Here is a 25,448-nt window from a genome sequence, read left to right on the forward strand (position 1 = left end):
GTGAATATCTGCAATAATGCAACTCTTTGACTTTCACAAAGGAACAATCACAAAAAGTGAAAGGGACAATTCATCTGAAATCTCCAGCTCTATAGAAGAAAGTAATAGCAGCTCGTTAAAAAGTTTCTCTCTGATTTCCCATCCTACAGTAGATATGAGCACACAGTGAGGGACAAGTGTGAATTGGGTTCTTATGACTTAAACAAGTATGTCTCAAAAGTTCAGCACCTGGGGAGTTAGTAGGACTTGGTGGAAGAAATCCTTATTCTTAAAGCGATTACAGAAATGCAGCCTGACTGGTGAGTACAACCTATTGTTGCAAGAATAATGGTGAGATATTTGGAAATGGATTCTTTCAAACCACTGGTAAATACCAGCTCTCAAAGAGGCAACTGGAGTACCACAGACAGTGGTATATAAAATGAATATACAATGGTATATAGGTGTATTAGTGGGTACTAAAATTCTGATCTGGGGAGCAGTCCCTTGTAGTTTAATAAAGAATATATGCTGTTATGTTGGTAGGAACAAATAAAATGTGATAATTAAGAAATGGTTTCACTGTTAACAGCTGTAGAGCTGGGCAGTTTAGATGAGATTTACAGATTTATTTCTTAAAATGCATGTTACCAAAACTTTTCAGAACACAGAAACATTTAATGGAATTATAGAATTACAGAATAGTTTGGATTGAAAGGGTTAGTAAAGATCATGTAGTTCTGCCTCTCTGCCAGGAACAGGGACACCTTCCATTGGACCAGGTTGCTCAGAGCCCCATGCAACCTGGCCTTGAGCACTTCCAAAAAACATTTTGTAACATGGAATATTGTCATCTTTCAGCTCTGAAAGCTCATTGGAAAGAGTAATTGTTAAAACTGTGTGGAATTCATGGAGATCAAGCAGATAGTGCTATCCAGATGGAAAAGCAAATACTAACTGCCTTGGAAAAGTTTTCTTGAAATGATAGGAAATTCACTTTCTGTAACTCTAGAATTAGTTGTAGAAAAGGAAAAAGAGGGAGGGTGCAAATCAGCTGGTTAGGATTACAGTAACAGAGGAAAATATGTCATAATTGTGCCAGCATTACGGAAGTGAAGGACAGCATCTTGTGAGTTACAAACTGCAGCACATTGCCTTGGCTGCAGGGAGAAAAGTAAAAAAAAAAAAGTAAATACTGTTGTATGCAACTTCCCCTTCCTCTCATACTGCAGCCAACATAAAAAAAAAAAAAATTAAGCATCCCACAACTTCCTAGTATAGTTGGCTTTTATGAGGCAAATGGTCCATCATTTTATGGAATGGACAATTCTCAGGGACTAAAATGTTTCAACAGAACTCAATCTTATTGAATTAATTTGTTCTCAGTTCTCTTAATGAGCCTGATTAAATACAGGTGGAAATACTTGTGCTTCAAAATGACTTGCAGAGACCAGCTGTCCTAGGGAGGTTTGGGTGAGAGGAAGGTCAGGTTGTTCTCAAACCTGCTCTGTAATTGTGTCTCTGAGCCCCAGAGGCTGTTATGCTATGACTCCACAAAATATGTAAGTATGTGATTTCTTAGAAAATCTTCTCTGGGGAATTTGTGAATTTTGAGGAATGCAGGTCTTGATTTTCTGAAGAATTTGTTGTACTAATTGGGGTGAGTGGGGGAATTTAGGGCAATGCTGGTGCCCTTGTTGATGGAACTCTTATCCCACTGTCAGTGTTTTGTAATGTCAGCTGTACATCTGGCTTCTGGAATTTGCATTTGGATTCTGGTGTGGAAGAATTTGCAGTGACCAGAGCTGGGCTGTAGTGGTGGACCTGAGTTTACAAGGAAGTTTTCTCCTTCAGCCTGAAGCCCTCTTGTAAAGGGCTCTCTGCATTCACTCAGGATTAGAGGTATGCAGCTGGTATTTCAAGAGGGCCAAGAAAAGTAAGAGAAATCCTAATTTAGTTGGTAAATATCATTATACCTGATAAATATAAGTGCTTCAGTAAAACGAAAGAAAGCCTGCTTTCAAAGAATGAGCTCTTTTCAAGGGTGAGCTTGGAGCTGTGTTGAAGCCCCAGGGATACTGCTGGGAGCGCTGACAAGGACTCAGACCCTGCCCTGAGAGAGCCCAGACCTTTCAAGTTTAGCCTCTGGTGTTTGTGTTGTCTTCAAACACACATACTCTCCCTCTCCCAAAACTTGATGATTAAATAAATTTAATTTCTACTGTGCCGTGTACCTGGATGGGAGCAGCCTAAATGAGCTGTGGTGGCTTGGGTTCTGGAAGATTCTGGAAATCCTGGAATAATTTAATCCTTGTTAATTTCTGTTGTGTTGTTTGTTTTAATTTTTTCTGTTTTGTTGTTTAACCAAATTGAAACAAATGGGTAAAGCTGAGTAAAGTGAAAACTTCTAAGGCAAAGCTCCTGTATGACTCAGCTCTCCTTGTCTGTGACTGTAGCCTGTGCTGTGCATCCTGGTTCATGCTGTATGCACATACTGTCTGTATGGAATGGGAATCCTGCTCTTTTGGTAGAGCTCCCTACTTCTCTGTGTTTATTGGAGCTGCTATTTCTCTCTAGTCTCACTGGGCTGTTTGGAGAATCTCCTTTTTTGAGTAAGAGGTGGAGGAAAAGGGTGATGCCTAATTAAAAGTAATAAATTCCCTTGAGCGAGCAAACTATCTTGCTGAATTCATCTTTCTTGCCCACCCCAGTTTTTAGTAGCATTCCAGTGACACTGCCTGTGTTTAGAGATTGCCAGCTGTGGGAAAGCACCAGCCCTACATAGCTGTTGTCCCATTTCTGGCTGTGCTGATGGTCACTCAGGAAGCTGTAACTCCTTCTGGTGGGCCTGGGAAGAAATACCCCATTCTGCAGGGCTTGGGTTAAGCTGGTGGCACCAAAGTAATGTGGAGAGATGTGCATCACCCTCTTTCTCTTCTGCAGTACATCCTGCAATAGGTAGCCTCTGGCTGCTGCTTCTCATGGCTTACTGCCAGTCCAGCATGCTTTTCCTTCAATCAAAGGAAAGCCCCACACCTGCCAGTCCCACACCCTGAAGGTGTCCTGTGCTGGCTGGTGTCCTTCATTCCCACGTGCCCGTTTGCTCTGTTCATATCTATTGTTGTCTTGCCAGCCCTGATCTGGGCAAAGTTATGGGAATAGTTTAATTGTATCTTCAGCAACTTCACTGGTCAATTCCAGTCTGTCATCAAATATGCCAAACTGTGACTGTATCATATTTCCAAAAAAGTGGTCTCCAAAGAGCATTGTAAATCCCTCTGCCTTCCAGCAAAATTCCTTTAACAATTTCTATATGGTTTATGACTGTAGGACACCTTATATCTCTGTTCTGTATGTTCTGCTTCAGTTAAAAATTACCTTCTGATGTCTAAAGGACCGAGGCAGAAGTTTTTCCCCCCGCCACTTTATTTGACCAAAGATATGCATAAGTGCAGTGACACTTGTTTGCTGTCTGTCTTTGCATGTGCTGACTGAACTTTCCCAGGCCAGACTTAGATCTGGTTGCTAAAAAACTGAATGCAGTTGCTACAGTTCATGGGGTTATTGTTCTGGCCTCACATTTAAAATTTATCATCTTCCTCAGCATGTTGTTCTTAGCATTAACCTTACTTTTTGTCCTTTTACACATTCCCTTGTGGAAAACGTGCAGCCTGGCGTTAGGTGCAGGAACAGCAGATTTTGGTAGTGGATGAGCTACTCCCTGTACCAAGCTGTGCAAAGCTGTTTATTGATCTTGTGATTGTAGAAATGAAAGAGGTGCTTGTGTGTTAGCTGGGCTGGTGTGTGGTATGTGTGGCTGTATAGATTTACATGTGCATATGTGTCTTATTTGTTTATAGTTTCTATATTTAAATACAGCTGCATAGTTATTTAGTGTATATTAATAATGTATATGCTTTTAATAATATCAGCTTCAGAATCCTGCTATCCTTTTGGCTTCAATATGGGTAAACACCTTGACTGGTCATGATGTGCAAGATACTCACAGAGGTAAAATTTCTTGTGTGAGGATAGATCCACTGTCTGCTCCTGGTGCTGTTTGATAGTACTCACACAAGTCAGTTAATTATGGCTGTTTTGTGACCTGGGACATCAGCTCTGCTTCCTCAAAAGTTTGATGTGAAGGCATAGAGGGTTTTTTGTTTTTTTAACGAAGCATTTCACTTTTGCTGCCTGATGAACTCCTATCGCCCTGTGTGCATGGCTGATGAGTCATATGCACAATGTATGACAGGTTTATGAATGTGGCAGTTGTGCCCTCCTTAGAGTCATCATGGAGATAAAAACAAGTGCTGGACACTTCTCACTATTCTGCTGGCAGAACTTCGTGCAGGTGCTGAGGTACTGCTTAAAGTGAGCTTGTACCATTTGTGAAGAAATAGGAAAGAGATTCTGCAGTTCAAAAACAAACTTTCCATGACTGAAAAGAGTATACTTGCCTTGTATATCCTGTGCTTTCATACACAAGAGAACGCATATTAATCATTTGGGAATCATCTGACTCTGCTCTGTAGCATTATACCCATTTATCCAAATGTTGTTTACTGCGGCAGCTTTGCCATTCTTGAGGTAATTTATTTCTAGTCTAGTTCAATTTATGTATTCTGTGCCCCAAAATGACAAGTTTCCTGATCTACTAATTACTTAACCTGGGGTGCTGCATTGTGCAGCCCTCAAGGAATCAATTTTCTATTTTGCTGTTCTACTCAGCTTGGCACAGTCCAAGTGGTTCACTCCTCACTTTTTTCTTTCTTCCATTGGTGTGGGAAGCTGAAGTCTGCTCTGTACTTATAAAGCCTTTTGAGAAGAAGGCTGCTTCACATATTGCTTTATACTGGGACAGAGTTTTAACAGCAGGATTTGGGGTTTTTGTTTTGTTTGTTTGCTTATCAGGTAGACTATATCCCTATCTTTTCACTGACCTCTACTGAAAGAGAGTGACTGGCTGTAGGCTTAGATTTAGGTGTGTTTGTGTTTGGAGAAGCCATGGGGGTTGGCATGGTTAATATTCAATCTCCCTTTTGTCATTATCAAGATGAGGTGACATTGCAGTGCCTCTTATGTGGCAGCTTCTAGATGGATGTGATGTTAAAATATTCACCTATCAGTCTGAAATGCTGTACTGAAAACAAAGTTAATTCAAGAAGGCATTGCATGGTTTTGCCTCTTTCCTTCCCCTTCCATCCACCCAAACTGACTCATCCCTGGCTCCTGAGTCCTTAGTGTCCCCTGTATACCTAACACTTGGCGGTTGTAATTGCTGAGTGGTTTGTCAATGATTATTTACTTGGTTATGGAGGGACTCGGAGATGTTATTATTGATGCCAGCTCTAATAAGAGGTTATTCAGCTGGCATGTGTTTTGGGAAAGCAGTCCTTAGGATATTCAGATGTCAGAAACTAACTGGAAACTATCATGCCTGCCTCTTCCTCACGGCTCTTGGGAACTTGCTATTCCAGAGGGAGCCCAATTTTCTGACTTAATCACAGCCTCTGTGCCAGTGCCTCATCTTGAACTGGATGACTTGTGGCATGTACAGAGCTTTGTTCTGCTGACCTGAAGGAAAAAAATCTTCCTTTTTTTTCTGGGGACCTGTTTGGGGAGGGACTTGAGGACCTCCGGTGCTCCCTTCCAGTCTTACCTTTCCGTGAAACTGTTATTGCTCCAGGGACAATTCATGTATTTAGGAGACTATGGACTCGTGTAGATGTAAACTGGAGTTTGGCATACTCTGGTACATCTCTGAGGAGAATTGCCCCAGGAGTTTCCTTTGGTCTGTAGCCATGAGGGATATTGCCTGGGCTGCTGATGCTGGCTCTTTGGAAGTGGACATCATTTTAAAGAGCGGTGGATGTGGTTTGATGTGTGAATGGGAAAACAATAGCTCATGTTTTCATTTACTCCCTCAGTATTTCTAATGCCAGTTCTGGTCAAAATCCGTACTTCCCTAGGATTTATACTCTGTGTCTACTGAAGAGCTCTGTGCTGTTTAATACCACGTACTCTAGGCTCCTAAATATTTATTTTTTTGGTCACCTTGCACAGACTTATCCTTCCTTGTGTTTATTTCCCCTCAGTATAGGCGGGCCAATGCATACCTGCTTTGCAAAGCATTTTGAAAGCTACAGACCAGAGGAACACCTCTGCCATGGAAAATCACCTTTCTGGATTCTGTGTATCCACCTGTACAGCCCTTAAATGTGTGCACCCATGTGAACCTTGCGAGCTGCATTTCCAGGTTGGAGTAGCCACTGCTGCTGCTGGGGACTGTGCCACAGCTCTGATGAGTGAGAGGAAAAGGCATGTAGGGTAGTTTTTGGAGAAAAATCTAGAGTTGTGATGACTGTGCTCCAATGACAAGGATGAAGAAAAATCCCTCCAGGCAGGTTGTTTTCTTGGTTGTTCTTTACTTGATATTATGAGCTTGGTCTACATATGCACTCACTAATGCAGAAAGAAAGCCCAGTCTACAAAGCCTTGACAAAAATCTTTAAAACTTCTGGGGTCTCTGGGACAGGGATCAAGCTGTTTTGCACATTTGGGATGCAAAACCATTTTGTTTGTATCTGAAACGAAAGTAAATTGTTGAGTTCTCTGCTTTTATTACCACTGTGTTTAGTGACTGTAGATCTCAGCTTCCAAATGACCTTGTGTCTCGGAGACTAAGCCTTCATAATGTTGATGATCTATTAATCTTAATATTTATCCTCAAAATACATAAAAAGGAATTATGACCTTGGCATAAGAAATGAAAATAAATAGGTAAAGGAAGCTATTATTTATTTTTTCAACATTTGCATTATGTGTGACTTCACAAAGTGTTTTTCTAACATGAATTCATGTTTTCTACATTGTGGTGCCCCACTGGTTTGTTCTTAAAATACTCTTTTTCTGCACAGCCAGCTCAGTGCATTGCAGACCACCCAGAACAATTGCATTCCAACTGTGAGTTGCATTCAGTGATTGGGCCTTTTTAAACTTTTAAATAATATTTTGTCTTCCTTTTTGTTAATTGGAGCTTCTATTTTATATGTGGGATTTTGGTGGATTAAGAAAGGGAGTGGCTGTTCTCCTCCTGTTTGCTAAACCCAAAGGGGCTGTTTAGCCTAATCTCATTTCAGCTCAGTGTTTGTCTAACAGAGTTTACTTAGAGGGTCAAAGTAGTATAGATTGCACCTACACAAATAATAGAAGTGTTTGCTCATGCTAAGAGATTGATTGGCACATATCCATCAGTGTCTGGCTCTCCATGTTCTCTGACTTGCTGGGCAGTTTCCATCTGTGGGTTGCTTCTACAGCAAAACTTTGAGTTTTCCAAGAGTCTCTCCAGCTATGGTTTCAAAGGAGTGTAAATTCAGTTTCAAATACTAGAGTAGGTTGGATGTAGGTTGCCTGCATATCTTGGAACCACAGCCAAGGTGGAGTAGGCATGGAAATAGCAGCTGGGTCAAGCCAAGGCTGGAGTGGGAACCCACCACTCAAAGGAGCAAATTGCACTGACAAAGTATCCCAAAATTACTTGGGATAGGAAAGAAGGCCTGGAAAGGGTTTTCTGCTGCAACAGCCTGTTGGAAAGACAATTGTTAAAAGCAGCTTCACAAGTAACTGTGGAAATTCATGTTCTGTAGGATTTGTTTAGGTGTTTATGCCAAATATCTGGCACACCAGTGAGGAGCTGCTGACACTGGACATGAGAAAATCAATTTAGTAGTTGCCTATTGAGCCATCTTGGATCTCCTCAGAGAAAGCTGGGAGATTCAGGAGATGATGGTGTTGAAGGAGTGAAGGAGGCTTGGAGGCATTGAGCGAGAGGGAATGAGTGGGAAGCAGATCTCTGTTGCAAAGAGGGCAGGAAAATCCCATTCCTGGCTGCTACATAAAAGGCCCTCAAGAACTGAACCGAGAAAGGCACTGGGCTTGGTTTCCACTGTATTTTGGTGGGTTTGTTGTTGATGAGTGTACAGGTAACTAAAAATCAGAATGTTGGTGAGGGTTTTGGGTGGCTTGAGGTTAGTACATGTTGGCAGTGCTTGGGATTGAGTTGTCTTCTTGTTCCCATGTGTCCTTGGGAGCCTTTAGCTCCAAATAAATATTTTGCAAATATATAAATATAAATCAAGGACATCCTTGAGTGAGTGCAGATGAGCTGAGCTGTTGGCTGCAGTGCCTTGTCACACAATAGGGAGCACAGCACTCCCCACAGAACACTTTGCTGGCCCTCTGAGTTCCCACTGCCATTCCATCTTCTTTCCTCTCTTCTGTGCTGCAGGTCACGAGCTACCATAGACCTGGCTCCAATGCTGGGCCCCCCACTTGGGCCCAATGCTGCTGGAGCTGAGATGTGCCACAGATGTTTCCACTGCCAGTGCCCTGTGCAGTGTGGCTCCTGTGCTGCTTCTAGGCAGCTTCCTGAGCTTGGTTCCTGCAATGGCAACATCAATCTAAAACCAGGCAATGCAGAATCTTTCTCAGCAGAGCTCAGAATTCTGAAAAGCAGATTTCAGCCTGGTTGCTGTGTGCACTGAATGTCTCTCACTGTGGGGAAATGAGAAGAAACTATTATTTTGAAACCCTTGGTTGAGTGATGATTGATAAGAACTGTTCATCACAGGGAAACTTACTCAGGAGTCAACAGGTGCCTCTTCTGCATTCTGCAGTCGTGGAAAAAAATTAGCAAGAGCACAACAGGTTATTCCAATTTGACATGCAGTGCCTGGGAACAACAACTGACAAGTCCCAATTTGTGTCCAGCTGCTTAAAAACTACCACCCAGCTTGGTATTATCCCTCTGCCCTCGGGAGGCTTGTCTTGTGAAAAGAGTTATTGATGGCTGATTTCAGCATTCCTCAGGGCTGTGCTCATGCTGAAGTATCTGCCCCAAGTCCAGATTTCAAAGTAAATGAACTCTGGGTTGTAAATAAGAAATATCATTCTTTAATATATTCTCTTTGTCTGTATTCTCAATGCTTATATATATATATATATATATATATATATATAACTCCTTTTGAAGCTTTCTTTGTGAAAAGGCTGGGAATTCGATCAGGGAAGATGCTACAGTGTTTTCAATACAGATACTTAATAGAGTGTAATACTTGTTTCTGTGCCCTGAACTAATTTAAATTTAACTCATTTAAATCTGATTAATAATATCTGTTTTGTACAGCTTTTTTTGCACCCAAGAGCATTGCAGAAAGAATTCCTCTCATTCTGAGAGTCTTTTTGTGCGTTTTGAATGAAACAAAAGCTTTTGAATTGCTGCAGGGCTGCCAGTGGAGGCAGTGGTGTGGACTGTATGGTCAGAAGCTCTGTCCTGATGTCCTGCCTGATCAGTACAGGGCCCTGTCCTCAGGACCCTACAGGGTGGGCAGGGCCAAGGCTGAATGCACCATCCTGGCAAGTGGCTTTTTATTTTCTGGGAGCTGACTGCCTGCGACCTTGGCATGTGCTGCACAGCCAAACCCCAGATACTCTGTGGGGATGTGGTGCAGCTTTGTAAGTGCAGACATTTAATGTCACTTATCTGTTGTGGGGTAAGGACAGTCAAACCTGGAAGAGCTGGTTTACAGCTGCTGCCCCAGAATGGCTTGGTCTTCTGCAGCTCTCAGGGCTTATCTGTCAACCCTGTGCAAATGTCCCCAGACACAGCAGAGCAGGTCAAATGACACTAAATGCCTACATGTTGGTGTTTTGTGTAGGTAATGTGTAATAAGTGTAACAGCCTGGTAAAAGACAGGAGCTAAAAGCCCGTGAGCATGACAATATGTGTTGTAAAAATGGGGTATCAGCAGTCTTCTCTGTTTCTTTGCTAATTTGCACTTCTTAACTCTACATTAGCTTCCCTTCTGGTCTTCCTTTTCTAGTATCCCTGAGGAATAAGCCTAAAAGCAAGGGCTGGTGAGCACATTCTTCTCCTAGAAAGAGACTTCCTCTGAGCGATTTCTTTTTTCCCTCTCCTGTCAGGTTGTGAGCCCTCCCAGCTCCAGGGGCAGGGCAGTAGCGTTCCTCTTCCCTCTCTGTGCAGGTTGTTTACACAAGTATCAGTGGATCATGACTCGAAGTGCTAATCTTTGTAACCCAGAAAAGAAAACACGCTATTGCCAGAGACATGCCTGGAGTTGCATCGTTATTAATCACCTGTAGCTATTGCTGCTTGAAAACCAATTCTTGTGCAGTTATTAATGGCTGCTTTGTGTTAGACAGGGTATCAGCACAAATGAGAGATAATCCTGTTTTGATGAGTTGAAATCTAAATAAACGGGGCACATGAAGAAGGGAAGAAAGCAAAAACTGTGAAATGCCTTAGTGTATAAAACCCCTTAATCTCTCTGTTTTTCAGCCCCATTTCTGTTAAATGGAGTAATAGTGTTATGTTCTAACTTAATTTAGATTGCTGCCCCTCCAGAACCACTACGGATTAGCTTCTAATCGTTGTTTTTGTTCTTTTGTGCTTCTACTCTGCTGAGCATGAGATTCTGATTCTGGTTAGGAGCTGAGGGTACTGCTCCACAAAAGTGTGTGTTGAAGGCAGTGGATATATTCATCTCATGGAAAATTATGAGATAATCAGAATGGCTTATGAACTATGTGATGTTAAATGCTACCTCTCATTACTTCATTCACTCTACATATACAAATGTGTCCTGCTGCCTTGAAGAGTCCTTATGCAAAAAAAATGTGAGAGGAAGCTACAACTGCTGTTTATACTATAATAAAAGTCAAGGCTTTTGTAGTGAAATACAAATTTCTGAGCTTGGTCTTAAAGCTTTAGGAGAACAAAAACAAAAAAAAGCTTTTAGGAGTTATCTACTGTTTGGTTATTTTGGGTTGTTCTTTTTTTTTTTGTGTATTAAAATCACTGATTTATAAAACTGACACTTGTCTGGTACGTTCTAAAGGCCTTTTTATAGAAACAAATGGCCTATTTTTTTGGCAAAGACCAAAAGCATCTATTTGCATAAATCCACTGGAATTTTTTCACAAAATGAAGTTAATCTTATTCCTTTCCCCACCACAGCTGAATCTGAATTGAGATGTATATGGTGTACTTTTAAATGTTCTGCTGACTTGTAGGCACAAGTGGAATCTGTATTTAAAAAACTTTGGTAAGCTTCTTTTGCCAGTGTTTAAAAGCTAAGAAACTCATAAATAATAAAACCATGCAGTAGCCTTGGCAGGATGATGCTCAGACAACCCCTATGCTTTTGCGAAGCGTGAATTCGATGTGTCATCAGTCACTAGGGAAAAAATACACTGATCCTGGATGGATGAGTGCTTGCAGGAGGGGAGGCTGGACTGCAGATGCAGAGGATGAGATGTGGAAGCAGCCCTCTCCCTAGAGCACCCCGTGCTCCCTGAAGCTTTTTGGAGGAGATCTCTGTCTGCAGGATGGGAGCAAGGAGGAGGCTGTCCTCTTCCTTCCCTTAATCCCAGCAGCCACTCCTTTGCTTTGGACCTTGTTTGGTGCCCCAGCATGCAGACTCTAACATGGGGGACGTGTAGCTGAACAATGCAATATTCCCTTATGCAAATCTCCCTGGGCTCAATGGGAATTTTGCGAGTGCCAGATTGGATCCTACTAATGGAAAAGACTGACTTGGGGGAAGGACTAGATCAATGCACTATTGTTCCTTATGCTATATTTAAAAGCATGCATTTCATGGAAATTTAAAAATTAAACTTGTAGGCCACATGTATCCATAGCTCCTGTGAATAATTGGAGCCATTCATCTCCTGGGCTGGCGTAAAGCAGCCGTTGTTCCAACGGGGCTGTGGCTTTCCTATCTCATCTTCAGCGAGGGTGATGAGAGAATAATTGTGGTGGCAGCAGACAAAGGTACTTATTTTTGCAGAGATGACTGGGCAGGCTGGGAGTAAACTGAGCTTTGCTTATTCCATCCCCACCTGGGTTCCTGGTCTGATTTGAGTTTTTATTTATTTTGTTGGTTTAAATTTGTAATAAAGATGTGGATTAATTTCACATGCCTGGTGATCATTAAAGGACAGCTGCTCTTTGCCACTTCACTTTAGCAGATAAATGTGCCTTTGTTGTTTTTCTATTTGTTTTCCCCCATTGGTTTTGTATTTATCAGTTTTTCTAATTAAAAAAACAACAACAGATGAATGGATGCTATTTCTGAAAAGAAAAAGCCCACTGCCCCCAGTGCAGACAGTCAGTGTCATTTTGCTGACGGGATGTTTTGCTTTTAAGAAAATCTGGCGTTTAAGTTTTCCTTGGCTTTTGAGAGGAGCCAAATGCATAATTCACTTGGCCTCTGAGCACTACTTTTGAATTCTGCTGTGGCTCCATTTGCAAGAGAATAGCAGGAAGGATGTACAGTGCCTACTTCTTTCTTGTGCCCGTGACACGGGAGAAGGGGTGTTAGTTTGATTAACTATAGGTCACTGAAGAGACAGATGAAAAGTGGCAAAATGTAAATCAACTTTGTCCCAGCTACCTTCATTGTTTGCTACTGCTTATGTAATGCTTGCCCATGACACTGAAAGCACAGTCCCTTGGAAACTGGTGTTGTGTGAGCTTCCCTCAGTGGACTCTGAGGGCATGCCTAAGAATTTGGAGATGTTTCTTGAGAAATCCCCCACAGGCTTGAGCTCAGGATGAATGTGGTGGTTGTTTTTGAGGTGATACCAGTGGCCCCACTTTAAGTGTTAAATGCTGGGACACCTGCAGTGAGTGCCTGTGCACACAATTTTGCTGGAGCAGGTTTTGAAACCCGAGCTGTTGAATGTGATCTTACTGTGGTTTAGTGTTAAAAGCCTTGTTTTTCTTGCCTGAGATTCATTCCCCTGAAGCTCTAGAGCTGTAGCTAGTATAAACAGCTACCCCTGAATGCTATCTGTTGTTGTATAGCTTAAGGCTTGAGGGTTTTTTCCCCCCATTCCCAGGCTTACAAAGAACTGTCAAGGTGCATGGCAGAACCACCAGGATGAGGCAAACCCCATCTTTCTGTGCTCAGGCATGTTAGTGGGTCGAGGTTGTTGGAGGGAGCTTTACCATTATCCAAACTTTTGGGAAGGTACTTGTAAAGAAGGAGGAATAGGTGAGATATCCACAGACTGAAGAGCCTCAGACTGCCAAGAGTGAAGCTAGAAAAATAGTTCCTTTCATGTCCTGCCAAGGGTGCCAGGAGTGAAGTGGCTCAGAGATCACTGACTAGAGAGCTGCATGAAGTGTGCTAAAAAAAGATGGTGCAGGTGAGAAATGCATAGAGTATCTGCTCTACTTCTGGATCTCTTGACTTTGCAGTACAAATAAAAAACTCAAACAGAAAGCACTCCCAAATAGACCTGCATAGGTCTTCAGTTGTTTTTCTCCTACCTATACTTATCCTGTAGCATTACCAGGCTTAGTATACTTCTGTTTTTCTCTTTGATATGTTTTCCAAGTTCTTTGCAAATATTAAATCTGATGAGTTCCCTGTTGATCCAACAGCAAAGAAAATTAACTTCATTTCTCTCTGCATAGGTTTGACTGTAAATACTTCCTTGCTGTATAGTGATGGCAAGCAATGCAGTATCATGGTAATCAAATCACCTTAGATAGGCACTATAGGTAACTATCTCTGGGGACGTAGAACATTGCTGAATTCATGAGTGGCAAAGATATATTAGCAGAGATATCAAAATCCCCAGAACCCCATTGGTACTCGCTGAGGTAGTATCCTTTGCAAAGTCTGTATTTCTGAAAGCAGCCTTGAACTAGAAAGCTAAAAAAATTGCATGTATTTTAAACACCTGAAATAGATAAAGGGCCAGCTTCTCTCCAGATATCTTGGTGATATCTCTTCTGTGTGCAGGAGCTGTGCGAGAGACGAGAAGTGCAAAACATTGCCTTGGCGTGAAGGCAAATTTGGCCTCGGCTAATTCACAACCCACCTGATAAGACTGGTCTGCTCACACTGACACCATTTGCAGTGTGAGGACTCTTTGGTTGGAGTGTGCCCATGCACAGACACCAGACGAGAGGAGAACTTGGGGTTTGCCCTGGGGAAAGCACACAGCCATCGGCTGCTGAGGGTGCAGCCGGCGTGACTCGAGTTCTGGCACTGCCTCCCTGTTGGCCTGGACACAATGGGGGCCCTGCGCTGCTCCAGGCTCGCAGTGAGTGCTGGGGGGGCTGCTGGCAGGGCTGGGCTCCCTGGCACCTCTGCAGCCCCGCAGGGCTCCATGTGCCCCCCGCCACCTCGGGTGCTGCTGCTCTGTGCCTGTGACAGTGCCAGAGGTGCAGCCCCCACCTCGAACGCATCCCCAGTGCACAGGCACACCTGGAAGGCAGCTGGGGAAACGGATCCAAATTAAGCCAGCTTAGCAAATATAGCCCAAACGTTTTGCTTGTGCTGAGATTAGCTTCCCAGTTCTGGTCTGCTGTGTGGCCTCCTGGCTGTTTGTGCTGGTCTCATCGTGGGGTGAGCAGCTGGACAAGGTCAGACTGTGCATTCACATCTGTATGGCCTTGTACTGCCCTCAAGATACTCCTGAAACCTGACTTTAGATTTGCTAAAATGTGGTTTCCTGTTTTTTAGTGAAGTGTTTGCCTTTCTAGCATTCAGGGAAGAGCGCTAGTGGCCCTATGCTAGGCAGCAGTGTTGATCACAACATTAAGACCTGCAGATTAATTAAACACCAATAGAGGATAACATTGCCCAAAATCAATTAAATTGTTACAAGCTAAACCACGTGGAATTACGTTAAAAGAAATGGGTTATTTTTTTTTTTTAATGCAGATGATTTATTTTTGGTGGGCACTGTGGTGTGGAGCACTGCCTCTGAGAGAGAGTCATTCCACTGTCTAGAGGACCTTGACAAACATATATATTTATATATACACAACTATATACAAAGCCCTGGTATACTAACAGTGGATTGCTTCCAGTTATCACCCAGCACTTTCCCTCTTCTTTCACACTTTCTTTTTTGGCAGGAGGAAGCCAAACCCAAAAGACAGCAACAACAAAAAAAACCTGGGCAGTGAACCTAGAATGTGTTAGATCAATGCAGACACCATGAAAAATAACCAGGACATGCCTTTGTGGGTTTTGATGTAGCTATGGCTGTGGCTGAAACTAACAGATGCAAAAGCGAACTGCCAGATATCCAGCGTGTGTGCCAATGCTGACAAACCTGCCAGATGCCTGGCAGCTGGTCTTGCCCCAACTCCAGTGGCTCTCTTGTATATAGATTGCCTTTTGAACAGCAACAAAATGTTTATCTGAGGTATCTCATGAAAGCATCTTCCCATAAATACAGTAATAATTTTTTTTTTTTAAGTCAGTAATCTAGTGAGTTCATGTTAGAAGGGGGAAGGATGCTGAAGCCTTGATAATCTTTATCCAGTACGTGTCAAGCATTTTGGGGCGTAATTCAGTTGCAGAAATTGGATGGTCTGCCATTCAGTCTGTAAATGCTCATTCTGTCCCTTACAGCAAGGGTTGTTATATGTAAGCCAACTGGGCAGGTTGGAGAGAAAAAGCTATTTGGGCTTTTATAAACAAAGCTTTTGCTGTTCCAGGCTATGATGCTGAAAGGAAATCCATGTTTTTTCCATGGTGGTTTTATCTGGCCAGAATAAACAGTTGTGACAGGATATTGGTGCTAAATTTATTAATAGTCTACTCTAGCTTTGACATTCTGGGAAAAATTATCTGAGATAATTTGAAGTTAGCCAGAAAAAGTTAATTTTTTTTTTCTCCTTTGCTTCCTGTTTAGGCTTTAGTTAGATATATAGCAGTTCAAACAGCTGACCTGGAATATACCTTTAAATAATAATAATTTTTTAGAAAATATGTAAATACAATTGAAGCTAGGATAAAAATATTCTGTAAAGAGGAGCATATAACATGATCCTCCAAAGAGTAGAATCCCTGGACCATCAATTAACTTGATGCTGATATTTTTATATACATCATGATGCAGCTTGTGCTTATAATTTTCAGGAATTGCTTTTTCTTTCTCTCCAGGTTTCAGGGCAGGCCACTTTTCTTGCAGCTCTTAGTATGTGTGAGCTTCACTTCCAGATTCTTTAAATTCAGATTTCATTTTGAACTACAATTGAATTAGTGAGGTTCTGGTCTTCAACTGATGCTCCAAGATGGCGCATGAAGGATGGAGTCACCACAGTTCCCATCTGCAAATGTTTTATTGGGCATTTAGCTCTTGGGGGATTAGTGATTTTTGCTGTGTGTTACACCTCAATCCCTCCAGGACTTGGCAGTTCCTTCTATGGATTTACCACCAGCACATTTACAACATGAGATCAGCCAGCTTTATTTGCAGCCTGAAGTATTTTATTACCTTCTGTATTTCTTATATTTTTTTCCAAATACAGACAACAATGCTACAACTGAATTCTTCTAGCCAAGAATCCAGGAGTAGCCTGATTTGTCTCTAAATGTACAGGGGGAATGATTATAAAGGTCATAAATCAATGAACCTGTGTGGTTTTGGTGCAGCTCATGAGTAGGCACATCAGTTTTGTCCTAGCAGCAATGATACATGATGATTTACAGAGCGAAATCAGCAAATGAATAAACCTTTCCACTTGCAGCTTTGTGTCAATTCTGTTCTGCTTAATCTGCTGCAAAGCTCCTTTTTTCTGCACTTGTTTTCAAACTTGCACTTGGCCCAGCTAAATGATACCTCTGCTGCTAGTGTTTTTGTAGTACCTCTGCTTACTTTAGGAGGATATGTTGAGGAATGCCTTGAAAAATCAGTAATTATTTATTATTATATGATTTAAATTTTTTTTTTAATGTAAAGGCGACTGTAGCATTCTAGTTGCTCTGTGTTTGAAACATTCTATCAAACTCACCATTTGCTCTTTAACCCAAGTCACCAAACATGCTGGAAATGAAAGGATTCATTCAGGGCTGGGGTCCTACCAAGCTGTGGCCATGTGTGTTTCCCAGGACTTTATTTACGAATGAATTCCACCTTCCCAGACTTGTAAGAGTTTCAAGAATATGAAGTTTTCAGACAGGATAAAAAGAATCATTTATTTTCTTGCCCTACAAAGAGCTGCTTAGCAGAATCTCTGTGAGGTGTTTTACATGTTGAATTGACAACTGGAAAGGAACTTATTTACCCCTAAAGTGCAGTATGTTGCAAAACTGGAAAATACTTAACTCTTCTGCCCTGAAGTCAAAGGCCTTTGCAAATCTGCTGACTTACTTGAGAAAAGGTACAAGGCAGGGTTTGGTCTTGAGTAGTCTAGTTCCTCATGCCTACCCTGATTTATATGGTAATTATTTTAGCATAAAAGACTCTTGAAAACTTTATCTTTTGAGCTACTAATCCTGTTCCTTTTTTGAATGTCTCTAAGTGAAGCACAGGGAACAGAGTCGAGTAAGACTAAAGCTGGCATTTAAGCGATATGAAATCATCTGTTATTTTGTTCTCCTGTGCATAAGGGTGTACAGAGGTAATGAACCTGTACCTTGATATGTGGTTTACTGGTAGATGATGAGGCAAGGCTGAGAAGATTAAATGGGACAATTACTGCTGGCATATGGCACTAATGGATGGACTCTGGATTTCCTCTCCTCTGATATTTCCAGTCTTGGATTTGCTTAGCTTTATAGTGATTTTAATGTGCTCCTTTCTATTGCAAAAGTCCAGGTAGGAGTCTGGAAGTAGGAGTTACCCAAAGGGTGAGATGAAACCTCCCCAGGTGCCCTGTCTCTCCTCCTGCCTTCTCTCTTTTGCCATCCTGCTGTCAGGTCAGGCCGAGCGGCAGGAACTGATCCTTCCATGTTTTCCAGCAGGAACAGAAGTTACTAGAAATCCTGTGGAAACTTTTATCCTGCCTCCATGCTGATGCAGCATGGAGAATGGCAATTGAGGATCTCAGTATCTATCCACCTCCTGGTACTAGCAGTGGGTTTTGTAATTGCTTTCTCAGAAAGGCAGCGAGTGCTGGAGATTGCTTCAAACAATTGTGCAAGAAAGACTGTGAAAAGCAAAAGGCATTTAGCAGCACAAGTTGACTCTGTCCTTGGGGCAGAAGAAGGACTGGTTTTGCTGCCTGACTTCACACGAGGGCTCTTCTGAATTCTGGAAAATAAGTGACAAATTTGATGTGCTAGTCTGCATATTGAAACCAGGGGTGAGGTTGCAAAGGTTTAGGCAAGCAGCTAGGATGTGAAGAGTGAGACGTGTTCTCCCAGGCAAAGGAAGAGCAGAGACAAGTGTGGGGAGTGGTAGCACTCTCCTAGATATGCCATGCCAGCCCTCTTGCATAAAATTAGGTACAAAAATTTGTGTATCTGAAGGAAGCAGAAAAACTGCTGCCTAAAAAATGAAATGCTCCTCTCCATCAGCTGCTTGGAACTTCCATTTGCATGGACTTCCACCCCAGAGGAAGGTTTCCAGGATAGTGACTCAGAGATTAAGTTTTTGCGAAGACCTTGATCTACAGTGGGAAGCACCTTGCAGAAGGAATTGTGTGAGGAATACATTATAGCCTGTGGTGACATCCTTCTAATGGCCACAGGGATGCACAGGGCCTAAAGCACAGGTCATATGAGGAGCAGCTGAGGGAGCTGGGGTTGTTTAGCCTGGAGACAAGGAGGTTCAGGGGACACCATATCACTCTCTACAGCTACCTGAAAGGAGGATGTGGTGAGGTGGGAGTTGGTCTCTTCTTCCAAGAAACAAGTGATAGGATGGGAGGAAATGATCTCAAGTTGAACCTGTGAAGGTTTAGATGTGACATCTAGAAAAATTCTTCAGGTTGTCAAAGACTGAAGCAGGCTGCCCAGGGAAGTGGTTGAGTCACCATCCCTGGAGGTATTTTAAAAATGTTTGGATGTGGTGCTTAGGGACATGGTTTAGTGGTGGACTTGGCAGTGCTGAGTTGACTATTGGACTCCATGATCTTCAAGATCTTTTCCAACCTAAACAATTCTGTGATTCCATGATCCTCTATATGGCTGTGATGCCTGGGCAAGTGAATGCTGGTGGAACCAGCCCAAAGGCTGTTGCACAATTTTATTCTACAAGTGTTGGCTCATTGCTTTTAACCTTGATAGAGACCTCCGGTGGGCTTGGATGCTGTGGGTGTTGTAGCACATTGATCTGTAGGGGAACAGAAAGCTGCTTTGATCTGTGGGGCAGTGAGGGGACAGGGGGGCTTGGGCATGAATTGATGTGGGGAGCACAGAGAGCCCCATATAGTGACCCTGTCTCCTCAGGGAAACAAGGCTCTTGTCCAAGATGTCTGTCTTCATGGGCACAATGCAGCAGCTCGTACTCCAACAGGGACACGTCCCCTGGAGGAAGCTATTTAACAGCAAATTGGCCTAGTAATTTTTAGAGATGACCTTGTGTTAATTACAAGTTGCTATATTAGTAAATGCCTTCTGAAGGCCAGCTGTTGTGTTGGCATTAACTCCCAGACTCAACTGCTTGTTTACTAAATCCCAGGGCAATTAAAACTTTTTTTTCCTCTCTTATTATTTTTTATTGAGCTTGGCACAGCCAGGTGATGAACAATTCTCCCCTCTCCATTTTCACTCTTTCTTCCTGCCTGGCTGCTGAAAGGGTCTGTGTCTGATAGACTTTTCCTTGCCCAGTCCCAGCTGTTGGCTTGCCTTCCTGTGGGATGCTGGCACCTCAACTCTGGGCCAGTGCTCCTAGAGGCATTGTACAAAGAGGAGAAAGGCACTCTAACAGGCTTTGTTTAAATGAGGTCTTGATCACCCTGAAGCTTTCTGGAAATGGGAAATGGTGTTTTGGAATAACAGTAGCCATACTGGGAATAGACGATGGCAGGAACAGGTCTCCCATGACAGTGTGGGACTGGAGAGGAAGGGAAGATTTAGGCTTGGATTGGGAAGACTGTTGGCTGCAGCACTATAGCCAAGATGTATCCAGGATCACACAACAGCCCAGAAAAGTGTCAAAAGGCCACTTGGGGTAGACCGTCTTTGCTGGAGACTGTGTCCCCTTCTTGCTCTGCTGGTGGTGCTCAGCAGCACAGAGCTGTTCCTTGCAAGCCCCTGCCCCCTGCTCTAAGGGGAGGGGGTTTCAGTGCAGGTGGCAGCACCATGTCACCAACAGATGACACAGTTTTGGAACAGAGTAAACTTCTGGTGCCAAATTCTCATTAAGATTGCAGTACCTGTTGGAGTGGGGCAGGGACTGTAAGTGGAGCTGGGTTGGTGCTGTTCCCCATTTTTTCTTGCAATGCCTGGCTCTGCTTTGAGGTCATCTGGCATCTCTGGATGCAGGTACAGCTGGGAAATGCTGACTCTTGATTAGGAAGGGCACTGTACCTATGTCACCTATGTCACTAGTGCTTGGGCCAGTGCCTGTGTGTAGTTTTTGAAATCAGTAATTCAGGTGGTTTTCATGAAGGGGTGCAAGATACTGCCAAAGGCTGTGTGGAGCAGCTCACCTGGGCCTGAAAAACGTTATTGAGGTATTTTCTAACTCAGTTAATCAATAAGAAATCCTCAGAAAATTGAACCAATAGGAAGGTCTACATTCCCTCAAAATCAAATATAGTTTGTTCACATGAGCATTTCATGTATGCAAAAAAGTACATTTATACAGCTTTCCCCTTCTGTAAGTCTCCAAGTATGCAGAAAAGAGGACGATAGAGTTTCCTATGCCGATTTCATAGACAAGTAATTTACATTTTATGTGCCTAAAATGTCTTCCTTTGTTTTCTTATCTGTCAGTTTCATCCATTGGAAAGCAATTTGTATTAAAGTCTTTGAACATGTTGGTAGAATAGATTTTTATCTGGGTACTGATTATTTTTTAAATTTTTCTCCAAGAGTTTCTTCTCTGTCTCCTTCGGAAGGCTATAAGGGAGTCTTGTACATCCTTCTTATCACAAGTGTCTCGCCGCCCCTGGAAGCTGCAAAGCAAACCTGCATATTTCTGCCCTACATATTCTGGGTATGTGTCTGTACACAGCTGCAAGCTGCAGCTTCCCCTTGCCCAATTCCTTGCTGCAGGGGTACACATTCAGGCACATTGAGGGGTGGTGGTGGTGGCAAATCATGCGTTTGTGTTCTCATCCTGGGGGGCTCCTGTGTGTGTGTGATGCGGCTGGAAAGCTCTGGGCAGATGACCTTGCCTTCTTCCTTTCATTGGTCAGGCTGCTGTTTTCAGACAAATAATGAAGTAGGGATGTTTTTAAAGCTTACTTGAGCAGGGACACCTTGATGTTTTGGCACGGACTGTGTACATAACAGTGTGTTTGCATTTTGGCTGTGCCAGTCTGCAGCTGTGGGTATGAGTATTTAGGTGGCACAGTGCTTACTAGGGCAACCCCCATTCCTGTCTTGGCTGGGAATGGTACTGGTTATACAATTGCATAGTCCTCTTTGTAGAAGGTGCTTTCCTTCCTGTGGGAGCATTACCAACAACCAGGGGGCTGGGCTTGAGTTTCTTCTTTTTTTTCCCCTCCAGAGTACAGCAGCGGTTTTCATACGTTGCATTTTTTATCTCTGTACCAATACATATCCAATCAGGCACATGCTTCTGTAAGGGTTGTGTCTTAATTAACTGTAGCTGATTCACCAAAGCGTTTAAAGTCTGTAAGTTGATCAGCATTTGGGAAATCCTGCTGTAAGTGTGGCTTGAAGGCAGATGCTCCAAGCCATGCTCCTGCTGTGTTTGTCCGTGAATGTTCATCCGTTCCTGGTGGATGCCACACTCATGCTGTTGGCTGATGGATGAACAGAGTAGTCTGGGAATGGTTACTGGTTTCTGTCAGGGAAGAGGATTTTGCAAGCTTGATGAAAGGATGATATGTGTATACAGAATTGGTGATAAACATATTGCTGTATAGATTTAGGAGTTGTTTACTTCTGTGAGTCAGAAATGGTCAAAGTAAACCAAACATAGACAGTGAGATGGGGGAGTGTGACAGTGTCTCAAGAAGTGTTGCAAATTAGGGTTAGTAGTCCTCTATTTTGTGTATGAATTAAGTTGAAGGGTGGAGCTTTGTACTGGAACAAAAAAAAAATCTATGGCTCTTAGAAAAGGCAGCTGAGTAAGATTGGAGGAGGTGATGTTTCCAGCAGTATGAGATCTTGCAGGCAGCGCTGCAAGAGGGAGGGAGGTATCTCCAGAGTCTAAAATATGCACCTTCATTGCCCTTTATGTCAGTCTGTTTGTGCAGAGTTATGATTAACTTTAAATCGGGTGTAAAGGAGCAGATACAAATACTTTCTAGTTATATTTGTGTTGGCTGGAGAGGTTACAGCTCCTGGCCAGCATCCACAGTGCTTTGGGGGAAAGGTAGGTTGGATTTTAAAAGGTAAAACATTTTTACTTCTAGGATCCCCAAAGAGAAGAAATTGCAATAATGGAGAAATTAATCTTTATAATTTAAATACTAACATTTCTCTTAAATTATATATATGTATGCATAGATATGTTAATATAAAACATATTAAATAAATAATATCAAAAAATAATTTGAATTAAAACATCACCATCACCTGGTCTTAGGGGTGGATAATTTGCTCAAAATTAATGAGGTTCCCTAACTTTCCAGGAACTCTGCTGGAAACTTGGAACCTTCAGCTTCCCTGCCATCTTCTATAGTGCCAGGTCTATAGTGAGCAGTCCTGGTATCAAAGGTGAGCTTGGGCTAAGCTCAGGCACTTCAGAGGGAGCAAATGCTGACTTAATGCCTGACCTGTCCTTGATATGTTTCCAAATTAGGCAAAAATAAATGAGAAATTAATCCTGAGAGCATTTTCAAAGGGCTTGTTTTTATTTTAATTATTTTCCTATTATACATATTATCTAATCAACATGATGGTGCTGAGAAGAAAATGTAGTTCTCTGGCATTTTTAATTTTAAGGGCCTGTGTCTATAACCTTTCTATATATGGAATATATATGCACATGTAGTGGCACATTTCCTTTGCTGGGGAGTAGGATGGCCATGTTTTGTAGTTACTCCTGGCTGCCATTGGTTTCACAGCAAAATAATCTCCTTGTCACTAGGGGCCATTGTAAAAGTTTATGCTTTTGCTCAGAGCAGCTAAAATAATTCATGTCACCACTGTGGTATATCACCTGGCTAAAGTGCATGTCTGCAGGCCCAGAGCAAGGTTTTTCCACTGCCCCAGGCAGGTACAGAATTGCTGCCTGGATAGGAAAGGGCACCACTAGTGCTGCTGCTGGCAGTGTGAACTGCTCCTCTGCCCTGGCTTGCTGCCCTCTAGGAGAGGTGTCACAAAGATGGCATGTGGCCAAATCTTAGCTGCTCCCAGCAGTTTGAATAGAGATGCTAATCTGTGACCCATGATGGTGGGAGGGAAACATGCTCCCCTTTCTTCCCTCTCTGCAACCAAGCAGCTGTGTTGGGTGACAGGGAGGCAGTCAATCCTACCAGGGCAGGTACAGCTGACTGAATTGGAGGGGTGAAAAGAAGCAAGCTATTGTTCTTTGCTTCATTTCCACAGCAGGGGTGATAATCTCAAGCACAGGCTGAGGTGAGTAGATGGGTATTATACACCTCTAAATTGGGGGACTGGCCTGCTTGCTCTTTTCCTCTCCTGAGGGAACCCCTGCAGCAGTGCTTTTGCTGTTCTAGCTTGGTGCTACCTATCTGCTGGGACTAGCCATGCCAACATATAATTGGACAGAAGTTACCTCAGTAAAGCTTAGTGAGCTAAAGTTGCTAAAATTAGCTTTTACCTAAGGCTATTGTACATCTTAGCCTCATGTCTGCCATGATTAGACGTGGCTGTGACAAGGGGCCATGAGAACCTGCTTGGAAAAGACACTGAGGTGGAGAAAGCCAAGAGAAGGATGAGTTGCATTACTTGAGCAGATCCACTGTAGGGACTGCAGTACTGTGTCAGTGTCTATTAAGTCTAGGATATTGTCAAAGCCCCTTACTTGGACATCAGTTGTTACTGGGAGTGTTCAGCAATTCTGCAAAACTCATCATAATGTTGAATTATTTGCCCAGGAAATCAGGATATGCTTTTGATGGCTGTGCAGAATAGTTCAGTTTGGTTTCTGGGAAGTTAGTGTGTTCTGTTTTCTTTAGTTGATTGAACTACCAGAGAAGAGGCAAAGGCAGGTTTATTCTCTTGACTTCAGAATTTGTAGATGTTTAGTACTACTTGAAGAAAACTGCTATAGGGATTATGATAGGCTGAGGAAAGAGACTATTAATTTTCTTTAAATCAATTTTCAGCACTAAGCTGTCAGAGTTAAAGTTTTCTCTTGAAAACAGAAATGTCAACCAAAAGCAGATGCCTGGTATGGAGCACTTCTGCTTAAACAATAAGAATTTAGCAAAGTTGTTAACTGGTAGCATTTTATGATGCCAAGATTTAATGACCTTAATCATAGGCCACAGTGTTTGTAAAGTGGGTGAACTGTGTGTGTAACTGGGTGACACATAGGCTCCCTTCGTTCCCTTTTTATTCACCTCCCTTTGTATTTTAATACCAGTCTGTTCTTCCAAAAGGGCTCATCCCTAAGGCCACCTGAGGCCAGAATTACTTCAGCTGGGAGCCTACACAGATGAAGTAGCAAAATGCTGATGTTTTAGCAGCATTAATAGTTTGTCTACATTCAGTAGGAGGGACCCTTCCTCTGGCGTAATCCATATTCCACCAGAAGAGCATACTGGGGCCTGTGAAGCTTCCTACCTGGTATTCCCTCAACCCTCACTGCTGTGAGTCTGGAGGCTGTTCTGCACTGCTGAGTGAGCCCAGGCAGGAAGCTGCTGTATTTTAAATCTACTTGTGGTCATCACTCATGTGATGGGTAACCCACTATCCTTGTTATCTCTCAGACACTGTCACTCCTGGTGACATCACTGAAGATGTTTGCTTATGTATAACAGCATGTAACTGTGTGTCATCATTAGGAGAGTCCTCCTTATTTTTTTACTCAGGAATGACCTGTTAAATATGCATAGAAATTTAATTTTGTTTGGCAAAAAGTACTGTAGAAAGCAATAGGATCAGAGTTGTTAGTTTATTGCAATCTTATATGATGTATATGGTTTAAGGGAGTTTTAAAACAGGGAAACAATTTCTGCTGAGTGCCGGCTTGTGATTCACAAGTGTTTGGTGTGGTGCTATCACCACTTTTAGGGTTAAGGTTGACTTCTGACTGTTGGAGTTAGTATTGCTAATTTGATCCATTTGGGAATCATGAAGCTGTGTTGGTAGTTTGACATGGGGGTGTCACTGGCCTGTTTGCACCTTTGGAATTTTCTAGGGTTTATCTGGAAATCTTAAATTAGTATATTAATATTGCCTATATTTTAAATGAAAACTGAGAGTATTGACAAAAAAAATGCAGAAGCTGGGACTCGAATAGAGAAGTACTTTCAGTTTCAGGCCCTTTGTAAAAAAAGAAGGCTGGCTGATATATCAGGCTGGATACTGGTTTGGAGAAGGCCACTGAAAACCAGACCATCTGCCAGGTAACACTTA

General features: G+C 42.5%; 1 long non-coding RNA gene across 3 annotated transcripts in view; it reads left to right on the top strand.

Annotated features, from left to right (window-relative positions):
• The first annotated feature begins 1,549 nt into the window (after positions 1-1,549).
• The window catches only part of LOC144245989 (uncharacterized), a 407,049-nt gene continuing 383,150 nt past the window's right edge, over positions 1,550-25,448 (top strand). Inside the window, exons 1-2 of one of the 3 annotated variants that reach the window (XR_014954465.1) lie at positions 1,550-1,881; positions 6,078-25,438. This is a non-coding gene — a long non-coding RNA (uncharacterized LOC144245989). The other 2 variants (XR_014954467.1, XR_014954464.1) reach the window with 2 other exon arrangements.

This window comes from Lonchura striata, chromosome 3, assembly GCF_050655825.1.
Source record: "Lonchura striata isolate lonStrDom1 chromosome 3, ASM5065582v1, whole genome shotgun sequence".
NCBI classification, from domain to species: Eukaryota; Metazoa; Chordata; class Aves; order Passeriformes; family Estrildidae; genus Lonchura; species Lonchura striata.